Here is a 14,071-nt window from a genome sequence, read left to right on the forward strand (position 1 = left end):
ACAAATTCAGCATCAATTTATGGTAAAAGCAAGGTGGGTATAGAGGGAATGTACCTCAACATAATAAAGGACATATATGACAAGCCCACAGCTAACATCATATTCAGTGGTGAAAAGCTGAAAGCTTTTCGTCTAAGATCAGGAACAAGACAAGGATGCTGCCACTCACCACTTTTATTCAACGTAGTATTGGAAGCCCTAGCCAGGGCAATTAGGAAAAATAAAAATCCAAATCAGAAAGCAGTAAAATTGTCACTGTTTGTGGATGACATAGTATGTATAGAAAACTCTAAACTCTATTAAAAAAATTAGAATAAATTCAGTAAAGTTGCAGGATACAAAATCAATACACAGAAATCTGTTGCATTTCTATACACCAATAACCAACTATCAGAAAAAGAAAAAAGCAATGCCATTTACAATTGCATCAAAAAGAATAAACTACCTAGGAATAAATTTAATGAGGAGGTGAAAGACCTATACATTGCAAACTAAGACACTGATGAGAGAAACTGAAGACAAATAAGTGGAAAGATATTCAGTGCTTGTGAAGGAGAAGAATACTATTGAAATGCAGGAACTAACCAAAGCAATCTGCATCTTCAATGCAACCCCTGTTAAAATTCAAATCGCATTTTTCACAAAAGTTAAATAAATAATCCTATAGTTTGTGGGGAACCACAAAAGATCCTGAATAGCCAAAGAAATCTTGAGAAAGAACAAAGCTAAAAGCATATGCTTCTTGATTTCAAACTATATTACAAAGCTATAGTAATCAAAACAGTATGATACTGGCATAAAAACAGATACAGATCAATGGAATAAACAGCCTGGAAATAAACCCACGCATATGGTTAATTTACAACACAGGACCAAGAACATACAATGGGAAAAGGGCAGTCTCTCTTCAATAAATGGTGTTGGGAAATGACCACTATCTCACACCATACACAAAAATTAACTCAAAGTAGAGTAAAGACTTTGACTAGTAGACCTGAGACCATAAAACTCTTGGAAGAAAACATACACAGTAATTTCCTTGACATTGGTCTTAGCAATAATTTTTTTGGATCTGACAAAAAGCAACGGGAACAAAAGTAAAAAACAAGTGGGGCTACATCAAACTAAAAAGCACCTACACAGCAAAAGAAACCAACAAAATGAAATGAAGAGGCAATCTACAGAATGGGAGCAAATATCTGCAAATTATATATCTGATAAGGGGTTAAGATCCAAAATGTATAAAGAACTCATATAACTCAACAGCAGAAATCACCCAGTTTAAATATGGATAGAGGATATGAAAAGACATTTTTCCAAAGAAGACATACAGAAGCCACAGGTACATGAAAAGGTAATGAACATTACTAATCATCAGGTAAATGCAAGTCAAAACTACATCAGATGTCACCTCACCTGCTGGAATGGCTATTAATCAAAGACACAAGAAATATGTTGGCAAAGATCTGAAAAGAAGGGAACCCTTGTGCACTGTTAGTGGGAGTGTAAATTGGTGCAGCTACTATGGAAAATGTATGGAGGTTCCTCAAAAAATTAAAAATAGCACTAACATGATCCAGCAATTCTACTTCTAGGTATTCATTTGAAGGAAATGAAAACACTAAAACAGATACATGAACCACCAGTGTTCACTGCAGCATTACTTAAATAGCTAAGACATGGAAACAACCCAAGTGTCTGTCAATGGATGAATAAAGAAAATGTGGGGACTTACCTGGTGGTGCAGTGGTTAAGAATCCACCTGCCGGGTTTCCCTGGTGGTGCAGTGGTTGAGAGTCTGCCTGCCGATGCAGGGGACATGGGTTTGTGCCCTGGTCTGGGAGGATCCTGCATGCTGCGGGGCACCTGGGCCCGTGAGCCATGGCTGCTGGGCCTGCGCGTCCAGAGCCTGTGCTCCGCGACAGGAGAGGCCACAGTGGTGAGAGGCCCGCGTGCCGCAAAAAAAAAAAAAAAAAAAAATCCACCTGCCAATGCAGGGGACACGGGTTCAATCCCTGGTACGGGAAGATCCCACATGCAGCGGAGCAACTAAGCCCGTGCACCACAACGAAGAGTAGCACCCACTTGCCGCAACTAGAGAAACCCTGTGCACAGCATTGAAGACCCAACAGCAACAAATAAAAATAAATTTTTTAAAATGTGGTACACACACACAATGAGTCATAAAAAAGAAGGAAATCTTGCCACTTGTGACAGCATGGATATACCTTGAGGGCATTATGCTAAGTAAGTCAGAGAAAGACAAATATTGAACTGTATGATCTCACTTCTGTGTGGAATCCAAAACAAAATCCCCACTACCACCCAAGCTCATAGCTATAGAGAACAGACTGGTGGTTGCCAGAGGTGGGGAGAGTGGGTGAAATGGGTAAAGGGGGTCAAAAGGTATAAACTTCCAACTATAAAATTAAGTCCTGGGGATGTAATGTATAGCATGGTGACTATAGTTAATAATACTGAATTATGTATTTGAAAGTTGCTAAGAGTAAATTTTTAAAGTTCTCATCACAAAAATTTGTGTGGAGTGATGTTAACTAGATTTATTGTAATCATTTCACAATATATACAAAATCTAATCATTATGTTGTACACCTGAAACTAATGTTATATGTCAGTTATATCTCTATCTTTTTAAAAAAGGAGAGAATGGGGGCTTCCCTGGTGGCGCAGTGGTTGAGAGTCCGCCTGCCGATGCAGGGGACACAGGTTCATACCCCGGTCCAGGAGGATCCCACATGCCACGGAGCGGCTGGGCCGGTGAGCCATGGCCGCTGGGCCTATGTGTCCGGAGCCTGTGCTCCGCAACAGGAGAGGCCACAACAGTGAGAGGCCCGTGTACTGCAAAAAAAAAAAAAAAAGAAAAGAAAAAAAAAAAGGAGAGAATGTAAAACAGTAAAGATGTGCCCCCTCAGGCAAAAGACAAAGACAAAATATATCTTAATTGCCTCTGCCATAGCCAAAGTATATCACTTCTACCAAATGTTCTATTTCTCCTAACTCCTCTCCTCCTTTGTTATATGAGTTAAATATAACAAAAAGAAATGCTATGACTATATTAAAAGCAAAGTAGTGACTCATAAATATGGTTTCCTAGAACTCTGTGGTAGGTTAATTGGGAGTACTCTCTGAAACAAGACCTGTAAGGAAAGAGGGATGCAGAATTATGTGAAGGGATAAGCTGAACTGATAGGAACTTTCCACAGATGTCCCATTCAGATCTCTAACCCTAAAGCTGAAATGACCCTCCACAGAAGTCCTAAACTGAGGCACTGTCACTGAGCATTTACCTGTACACCAACCAGTCGTTTGGTTTAGACTGCGTGCAGGAATGAGCAGGCATTGTCTCCCTGGGCAAGGCAACTGCCATAAGCTGAGAGCCATCTCCAGAGAAGAATTCAGCTGTGAGCAGTCATAGGCCAGCACCTCTGGAAAGAGCTTGTTATTTGTGAAAGGGATTCTGGGTGGTTCATCCCAGCATCCACTACACAGTTCAACATCTATTTCCACAAATGCCAGACTAAGAAATACAGATCATAGAAAATCCCAAGGAACTAAGTCATTGAAATATTGCAGCAACAGGAGAAAACAAACAAAGTTGTACCCAATTTGGGGACTATTTTTTTTCTCGAGGAACATGCGCGGATTACAGAAAGGTAGCTAAAGGCCTGAAAAGCCAAGCATAGATTTTTTTTTTCTTTATTAACAGTGAAGTGCTAGTGGGAAACAACTGGTATTGAGAGGCATCAAGTAGGTAGGTGGAGCTTGAATAACCTCCCAAGGCTTTGAGTTGATCTAGAAGTAATGACTAACCAGAAACTGTTCCTCCCACAAACAGATTGAAGGCCAGTTTTGAATCATCTGAATTATAATTCATTAATGTAATCCAGGATTGCTAATACCCTTACCTGCCTACCAAAATGACAAATCATTTGGAAGACAGAGGAAGACAGCATCATATGGGGCCACACATTTTTATTATACTTTGATATGTAATAATCAGGGCATAAAAATAACCAGGTACAGAAGGAAACAAAACATAATTGAAAACTGGAAAAAAAAAGACAATAGAAAGAAACACACAGGAGATCCAAATAAAGGAGTTATTGGAAACAGATTTTGCAATAACTATCTTTAATATGGTCAAGGAAACTTAAAAATGGAGAATCTTGGCCAAGAACTAGAAATTATATTTAAAATATAGAACCTAGAACTGAAAGACATAATAATAGAAATGAAAATCTCCATAAATGGCCTTAACAACAGATTAGATGTAACTGAGAAGAGATTCTCTAGAAGTAGAGGAGAAAAAGGAGAAAAATGGGACAGAAGCAATATATGCAAAATTATTGGCTAAAAGCTTTCCAAGAATAATGACACCAAATTAATGATTTATCAAATGACAGATTTGAAGGCACCAGTAACCCATGCAGAATATACCCAAAAAAACCGTATCTAAGCACATTATGGTAAAGTGCTGAAAACTATAGCAAAGGCTAAGGCACAACCATAGTGAGGCAGGGAGGAGAATTTAAAGGAGCAACAACTCACCTTACAGATGAATTTGTAACAAAAATAATGGAAGCTGGAGGATAACAGAAGTATATAGTCCAGGTACTGAAAGTAAATAGCAGCCATATTTGAATTCTACACCTACAAAATGATTCTTCAAGAACAAAAGTGAAAGTTATTAAAAAACCCAGAGAACTTCCTGTCAGGAGGCCCACACTAGAATAAATGAAGAGGCAAATATTAAAATACACAAAAGATAAATAATTCTGTGACAAAGAGAAATTGAATCTAAATGAAAGTGCCTGGAAAGTATTGGTCAACACGTTTTTATTATAATTTTTGATACGAATAATCAGGGCATAAAAATAATCAGATAAACAAAAAAACATAACTGAAAACAAAAAAACAATAGAAAGTGCTGAAAGAAGATAGTAGCCAAACTTGAATTCTATACCTAGCAAAAATGTCCTTCAAGAACCGTAAGGTGTTTCCTGATCACTATAACCTAAAATGGGGGTTGGTGAGTTTTCCAAAAAACAGCCAGATAGTAAACATTCTGGATAGTTAGCTAGCTGCGTCTGTCACAACACTCAACGCAGTTGTAGCACAAAAGTAGCCACAGACAATACATAAATGGGCATTAAAAAGTGAGAGAGATAAAAGGGAGACTCTTCTTTCATTTTCAAATACTGAATGCCTATTCTGTATCTAGTGCCGTTCAGGCATGGGGAGATTCAGTGTGAATAAGAAAAGTCTTTGCTTTCCACCTAATGGGACAATTCTAATTACAGATTTTCTTCCTATTAAAAGTGAATTTTAGCAAGCAGTAAAAATTAGTTTGATTTATGAGACCCAATCCTAACTTGGTAGAATAAAAGAGCTATCAGTTCATGAACCATTAATATTTCCTGTTTAATTCATGAATATGACTTCAGTCATTTCAGTGTGAATCCTGCAGAATATCACTCCAAGTCAGACACTGGTATAAAGGTACAGCAACTTGGGTTCACCAGAATCTCTCTAGAAAGGACAACAGGCTGAAGGACGGAGTAACTATTTTGGTTTTCTTTGTTTTGATTTGGCTTTTAATTCAGTATCAAAACCAGCCCCAGACTAGTGATAGCTAGAGGCAGACTTCTAACAGGTTTAAACTCAATAGTTAATTTTCTCTCAAATTTTGTATTCTCCTGTAAAGAATAGCTATAAAAAATGCATCTTTCCTGGACTTCTCAGGAAAAGTTAGGTATAAAAAGTAAAGAGGGCTTCCCTGGTGGCACAGCGGTTAAGAATCCACCTGCCAATGCAGGGGACACAGGTTCGAGCCCTGGTCTGGGAAGATCCCACATGCCGCGCAGCAACTAAGCCCATGCGCCACAACTGCGCTCTAGAGCCCGCGAGCCACAACTACTGAGCCTGCATGCCACTACTGAAGCCCATGCACCTAAAGCCGGTGCTCCGCAACTAGAGAAGCCACCGCAATGAGAAGCCCCTCAAGGAAGAGCAGCCCCCACTCACCACAACTAGAGAAAGCCCACGTGGAGCAACGACCCAACGCAGCCAAAAAAAAAAAAAAAAAGAAAGAAATTTCACTGTTTTATATAGACATATGGCACTGCCTAAATATATATATAACTCATTATTATACATATTAATATAAGAATTCATATTTAACACATTTTTGACTGGAGATGTATTACAGCCACAAGCATTAGTTTCTGCAAAAATCCGCCAGTCAATAATTTGTTAATACTTATAAAAATTTTAAATGGTAAAATAAGGGTGACATTCCTATTTCCAACTTGGAAAGTACTAGGTCTGATGAATGCTAGGCAAGGAGGTGCATTCAGAGCCAAGAGAATGTGCCTCTGAAGCTATTCCTTAGAGTAGATCTGGACACCTGGGATCAAAGAACTGGCCTAGGCTTGCAGTTGCTGCCAAAAGCCAGCACAGGCAGTGGGTGAGACATCTGAGCAGACAGGCAACAGAGGCAGTCAAACCCAGGAGACTGGGGACCATGGGGATTCAAATACAAGTCAGGATTGTAGATTTAAAAGGAAGCTCAATTGTGCCATGTGGACTGAGAAAAAAATTCCAATTGTTTCCTACCATAGGGATATACCACTCTTAAATGTGGATAGATCTGAGCCCAGAGATTAGTGGCCTAGAGAGAGTGCCTATCTGGAAAGGAAAGTGGGAAAACGAGATGTAGCATTATTTTCATCATTGGTGGTTTGTTGGTGATTGGTGTTTTCATTAGGTAGTACGTGGAAATGCTATGGGGTTGATCCTGTCTGTCAAAGTGAAAAATCAATACTAACTTAAAAAAAAACAAAACCTAGATATAGGTAGCCTCCAGCTAATTATATATCAGAATTCAAATTCACTGAGACCAATTATTTTAAAAGCAGAATCAACTTATTTTGCTGGGGGGACGCATTACACAGGGGTAATGATCAGGCCTTAACTGTTCAGGACAACCCCAACTGTACGTTGTAAAGTTCATTACATCTTAAAGCTCATGTTATAAACATGACATCTTAAAGGTAGTACATACTTTTTTTTTCCTGGTCTTTTCAAGACAAGTAAAGTAATAAAACAAAAAAACATAATGTCAGAGCAAACATCCAGAATGTGGGTTCAAAAATAACTCTATGTTTCCATTTCTAGCTATGACAAATTAGTTTGTTATGCTCTTCCACTGAAAACAAGAAAGGCTGAACAGAATGCATGCAACATCTATTTGAAGTCACTGGAGAGTTTCTAAGGCACCCGAGACTTGAGGGGCAAAGATCCTGGGAAAAGAGACCTGTAGAGAAGCAACCTAGGCTGGTTTTCTTCTCAGGCATTTACTAATTTTTATGTTGTATGAGGTGAGAAACTAAAAGGGAAAAAAATGTAGGTGAAAAGTACAGCAGAGCATTCAGCAGTCTCACAATGCTAAAAAAAAAAACAAAAATTGAACTTAAGGACCTCAAGGAGGGAGGTTTCCAAACACTTCAGGCTCTTATTGTGACCCCTAGACTAGAAGTTGAGGTGAACCAGACACAGAGCCAGCTTTATAAAATCAGAAGCCCAGCCTTGAATAAGATCAGTTCTTGACTGGATTGAGATGTTCCTGCTCTAGTTGTTTGCTAGAGAAGATGGTGAATCCTCTCTGGAAGAGGATAATTTCATCCACAGCTTCCAGTTTTTCCATATACAATCTCTAGCATCCCATCAAAAATTACCAAGCATAGGGACTTCCCTGGCGGTCCAGTGGTTAAGTCTCCGTGCTTCCACTGCAGGGGGCACAGGTTTGATCCCTGGTTGGGGAACTAACATCCCGCATGCCGCTCAGCGTGGCCAAAAAAAAGTTAACAAGCATACTAGGAAATAGGACCAAAAGAGAAATGGACCTGAAAGGAATTCACACAATTGACTTCTACTGGACATGGACTTTGAAACAGCCAAGATTGATACATCCAAGAAAAGAGAAAACAAGATTGACTATGTCACCAGAAAACTGAAATCTGTAAAGAATTAAATGAGAATTCTAGAACTGATATATTAAATAGGGAATTTTATGTATGGGATTAATGAAAATTAGACACAGGTGAGGAAGGATTAGTGAACTTGAGGGTAGGTCAACAGTAAATATCCAGGCTAAGTACAAAGAGAAAAAAGTATTTTTAAAAAATCATAAGATACATATTGGACATGGTACAAAAGTCTAAACTACATGTACTTGGAATCTGAGAATGGAATGAGAGAGAGTGATATTCAAAGAGATAGCTGAGAATTTTTCCCAAACTGATGAAAGCCATCAAGCCAATAAGCACTTGCGGAAAAATGCTCAGCATCACTGGCCAGAAGGGAAAACACAGTAAGATACCTCTTCATACCCACTAGAAAGGCTATAATTAAAAATACAAGTGTTGGTGAGGATATGGAGAAGCTGAAACCTTTCTATATAACTAGTAGGAATGTAAAGTGATGCAGCCACTTTGGGAAACAGTTTGGCAGTTTCTTAAAAAGTTAAACATAAATTTACCATGCAAACCTCCTAGGTATATACACAAGAGAAATAAAAATATATCCACACAAAGACTTGTATGCAAATGTTCAGCAGCATTATTCATAATAGCCAAAAAGTGGAAATAATCCAAATGTCTATCAACTGGTGAATGAACAGACAAGATGTGGTGTATCCATACAATAGAATTCTGCGATAAACAAGAATGAACTACTGACACATGCTGCAACACGAGTGGGCCTTTAAAACACACTAAATGAAAGAAGCCAGACACAAGGGGTCGACCACATATTGAATGAATTGCATTTACATTATCAGAAAAGGCAAATCCATAGAGTCAGTGGAATAATAATTTCCTGGGACTAGGGGTGAGAATGGGAATGAGTGCAAATGGACACAATGGATCTTTCTGGGGTGATGGAAATATTTTAAAATTGGATTGTGGCAATGGTTGCACACCTCTGAACATACTAGAAACCATTAAATTGTACATTTTAAATGGATGTATTTTATGGTAAGTAAATTACCCTCAATAAAGCTGTTTTGTAAAAAGATAAAGACATTTTAAGACAGAATGTCTTAAAACTGGGAAAATTCATTATCTTTAGACCTACATTAAACTTAAAAATGAAAAATGATCTCAGATGGGAACATGGAAATACAAGAAAGAATAATGATCAATACAGGTAAATTTAAATAAATATTATTTTGTAAAACAACAATAATAATCTTGTGTAGAATGTAAGATGTCTGTAAAATTAAAATGCCTGACAACAATATAAAAGGCTGGAAAGAGACGAATAGAGTCAGGTATTCTACAATACCAACATTCTTTTAAAAGCAATAAAAGTACTAATTGATATTACACTCTAATAAGTTAAAGATGCATGTTGTAATTTCTAGGCTAACTACTAAGAGAATAAAGAACATACAGAGCCAAAAGGGGGGAGGAGGAATGAATAATAAATACTTGATTAATCCAAAAGGAGAGAAAAAGGAATACAGAATGGAATAAATAGAAAACAAATTGTAAGATGGAAGATTTAAACCCAAATATATCCATAAGTATAATATATATAAATGATCTAAGTAATTAAGGGCAGATTATCCAAATATGTAAAAAAAAAACGTAACTGTATGCCGCTTACAAGAGCCACACTTAAACATAAGGATACAGAAGAGTCAAAAGTCCTCAAAAAGTGGAAAAATACACACTATGCAAATATCAAGATTAATGTGATGCAGCTATTTTAATACCAAAATAGACTTCAAGGAAAGACATTATAAAAGCAGTGTCCTTTTTACAATGATAAAAGGATCAATCCAACACAAAAATACATTTCTAAATTTTTAAACATCCAGAAACATAGCTCCAAAATACATAAAGCAAAAAGGACGACTAAAAGGAGAAACAGACAAATCTACAATCAGACTGAAGATGTTTAATATACCTTTCTCAGTAACTGATACAACAAGCAGACAAAAAATTCAGTATGAGGCCTAGTTAACATGATTATCGAGTTGACTTGTTATTCATAGAACACTGTACCCAAGAAAAGCAGAACATACATTCTTTTCATATGGAACATTTTCCAAAATTGACCATATGCAGGGCCCTGAAGCAAGGTTCAACAAATTTTAAAGAACTGAAATTATTCAGTGTGTTCTCTGATCATCATGGAATTAAGCTAGAAATCAATTAGAAAAGATCAACTAGAAAATTCCTGAAAATTTGGAAATTAAGCCATTCATTTATAAATGATCCATGGGTCAAAGGAGAAAGCACAACAGAAATTAGAAAGTATTTTTAACAATGAAAAACAATGAAAGTCTAACATAAAAAAATAGGATGTAACTAAAGCTATATTGAGAAGATGATTTATAGCCTTAAAAGCATATTAGAAAAGAAATAAAATCAGTTATTCAAGCAGCCATCTTAAGAAGAAAAAGAATAGCAATTTAAACCTGAAAATGTGGACAGAAGGAAGAGTAGAAAGTAATGTCACAGAGACAGACATACAATACAGAAAATCATCAAAGCAAAAAACTGGTTCTTTAGAATACTAAGAAAGCTGATAAACCCAGGAGCAATACTGATAACAAAAGACACACACAAGTTATCAACACCAGGAACAAAAAAGGGGACATTGTTACAGATCCTAGAGACAAATAATTAATAAGATATGAACTTTATGTGACTAAATTTACACATTTAAGATGGAAAACTTCCTAGAAAAACATAACTTACCAGAACCGATACAAGAAAAAATAGAAAATATGAATACTGAAACACACTTAATATTCATATCAAACTGCCTGACAGACACATAAGCTACGTCAGAGAACCATGGAGTTATCCCTGATTGCCCGGAAAGAATATCTTCCCTCTTGCAGCCGTAAGGCTGACACAGGGACAAGCCAGCAGCAGCCTGATCCTGCAGGTTACTGACTGACAACGCAGGTCGAATTCATAGCTTCAGCAGATTTCTTAAGTGAAAATTACAGTATTTGGGGGTAGAAGTGCAAAACTGAAAAGTAGAATGGTAATATTTGAGAGGATTCTAGTAACTCCAATCACCCCCAAACCCCAAAGATTTCCCTAGTCAACAGAAGCAGCTCCTCCTCCACTATCTAATGAGAATGGCTTTGACTTTCTTGAATACCCTGTAATGACCACACCAAAATAAAATTCCAATTCCCCTCATTTACCAGTCCTACTACCTCCTACTGCCTCTAACCTATGACTAAGACAAACCCTCAAATTCTGCATAATTCCAAAGACAAACCTTGTAAAAGAAAGCTTATATATTAACAGAATTACAAGAATTTCCTAACTCTTGAGGAATATGTGTCCAAAGGATTCTGAGGATGCTGGACCGGGAAGGAGAAACATAATTTAGATGAAACTGAATTTATTGTTTTGGGCACATTTCAATTCAAGTGGTCACAGGTGATGATCTAACTCATGTTCCAACCATGGGGGCCAGGCACAATTTTGTACCCCATCCTCTAACAGTAGCTGGATCCTCAGTGCCTTGAAACCCAGCGAGGTCAGACAACTAATGCAAGATTCCATTTCCTTGTGGATCTATTTCCTGTAATATTTCTGGATACCAATTACTTGATTAGCATTCTTATTTTCAGAAAACAGAATCCCCTCAAGCTAGTTTAAGCAAAAAGAATTTATTATGCAGTATAGATAGCTCATAGAATCACTGAAAAGGTTTCAAATGGAGTCCAGGCTGAATTCTAGGAATGACTCCCAATCCCATACCACAGAAGTGAGCTTGCAAGGTACAGTGCTGCTTCTACAATCAGGAAGCGACCTGCCACACCAGAAGGCCTCCATCCACACAGCCACCAGCTCCAAAACCACATCAGCCTTGGTAAGATCCAAGCCTGCATATTAAATAGACGCCTCAGGCCCTGCTTCTGTCCCCACATAACTCACTTCCGAATCAAAGTCTCACACAAGTGCATCTGATCAGAGAAACTGTGGTTTTGTTTGGAATCTTAGCTCTAAAGGAGTCTGGGAAGCAGGCATCCTTTTTCATAACAACGTATTGCTCAGTATGAATGTGCCATAATTTATTCAACATTTCCTTTCTGGAAGACACTTAGGCTTCTTCTGTCTCCGCTGTTAAAAACTGATGTATACCTTCATCCTAACTACACCCCTGTAAGAAAGGACTATGATCCTCAATATATCTTTTTTTTTTTTTTTTTGCATGTGTGTATGCTTCTGGGCTTGAGATTGAATTTCCTGGTCATAAGCCATTGTTTTTTCATCTCCCTCCCCTACACTTTATCTCCCTCCTCTACCCCCCTTAAAGTCTAACATGTTCCTTTCCCAAAGAGAACAAATATATACTGAATGAGTGGGTCATCCTGCTTTTCTTTGGCCTCAAAATACTACTTGCATTTGGGAATTTCAGATGCAAAATAGCCTGGCTCACTTTCTTTTTGCTACAGCATATCTGGGTCAGGCATCTTGAAAAAGTCCCTAACAGGATATTATGTCATCTCCCACGCTTTTGACTAATTCATTTTTCATAGCTGAGTGCCAGTTGTCTGTAACCAATTAAGAGCAATGGCCCATAATGGTGCTCTCTGCTTCTAAAAATGCATTTCACAACCCCAGCACAAATATGCAACTAGTAGAGGTAGCAGTGTGATGCACCCTGAAATGAGGTGTCAGAACAGCAGCATGTGGAGTCACATGGAAGAGAACCCTGGAGGAGAAATATTTACATACATTTTAAAATGTACTTTTTAAAAAGTGCTCCCAGGCAGTGAAGTACTGAATATGAAATGTGGAACATCTTTATTTTTCTGAACTTCATTTTCAATAACCATAAAATGGGGGTAAAATCTACTTTTATAATGCTCTACGAGGATTAAACAAATGTTAAACTAAAATATACTACTGCTGTTACAAACGATATCTGCAAATAAATGTGTCACAGATGTCCTAGAACATGTTAGCTAAGAAGGGCTGGAAGTTGTCTACTGACCAGTGATAGATCAGTCAAGAAGTAAATTTTCCCAAAGTTAGTACCCTTCTCCCTAAGTGATTTTCTCTCCTCATTCTGGCCATTAACAGATCTTGATGTCTGTCCTACCCCAAAGCCCAGCTCCAGCCTGTGCCTCAGCAAGTAGGCAGCAGCACGAAGCGGGTGGAGGGTGGAGAGGGCTGCTGCAGCAGAGGAGACAAAAACCAAAGCGTGCTTTCCACGAGCTCCCTAACTCGTGTATATAAATATGCTTCGTCTAAATAGAATAATTTAAATGTCCTGTGTGACTGCCTTTAAAGACTTGTAGCCTGCCTATATGCCACGGTGAGATCCCAGGTTTAGCCAGGCCACTACTGAAGAATCAATAAAGCTTGGTGGGCTAGGCGCAGACTGCACTTAACAGCCATGTAACTGTGTGTCAGTTACTTAACCTCTCCTGCACCTCTGTTTCTTCTTTATACTAGGGATCATCACAAGTCTACTGTGCAGGTTAAATGTGTTATTTAGAAAACATTTAGAACAATGCCTGCCACAAGTAAACACTACCAATGCAATTAAAAATAATCAAAAGGCAGCTATTGATTTGGTAAACTAGTCATTCTAAAATTTTTAGCCCTGGGACTTCCCTGGTGGTCCAGTGGTTAAGAATTCCGCCTTCCTTGGGGACTTCCCTGGCGGTCCAGTGATTAAGACTTTGCTTTCCAATGCAGGGGACGTGGGTTTGATATCTGGTCGGGGAACTAAAATCCCACATGCTGCGGCGCAACTAAGCCCGCGTGCTCCAGAGCCCGCGCGTCACAACCAGAAAGAAGCCCGCATGCCACAACGAAGATCCTGCACGCCCGCAACTAAGACCCAATGCAACCAGATAAATATTTTTAAAAATAAATAAATAAAAATAAAAATTTTAGCCCTGTTATCTCAAATGTATTGCCCCAGCCTTATTTTACTACACCACAGATCCAGGATTGTTTTATCCACTTTTCCTTACTATTCTTCTCTTAGTATTACATTT

Source organism: Grampus griseus, assembly GCF_964374135.1.
Source record: "Grampus griseus genome assembly, chromosome: 11".
In the NCBI taxonomy this organism is placed as follows: domain Eukaryota; kingdom Metazoa; phylum Chordata; class Mammalia; order Artiodactyla; family Delphinidae; genus Grampus; species Grampus griseus.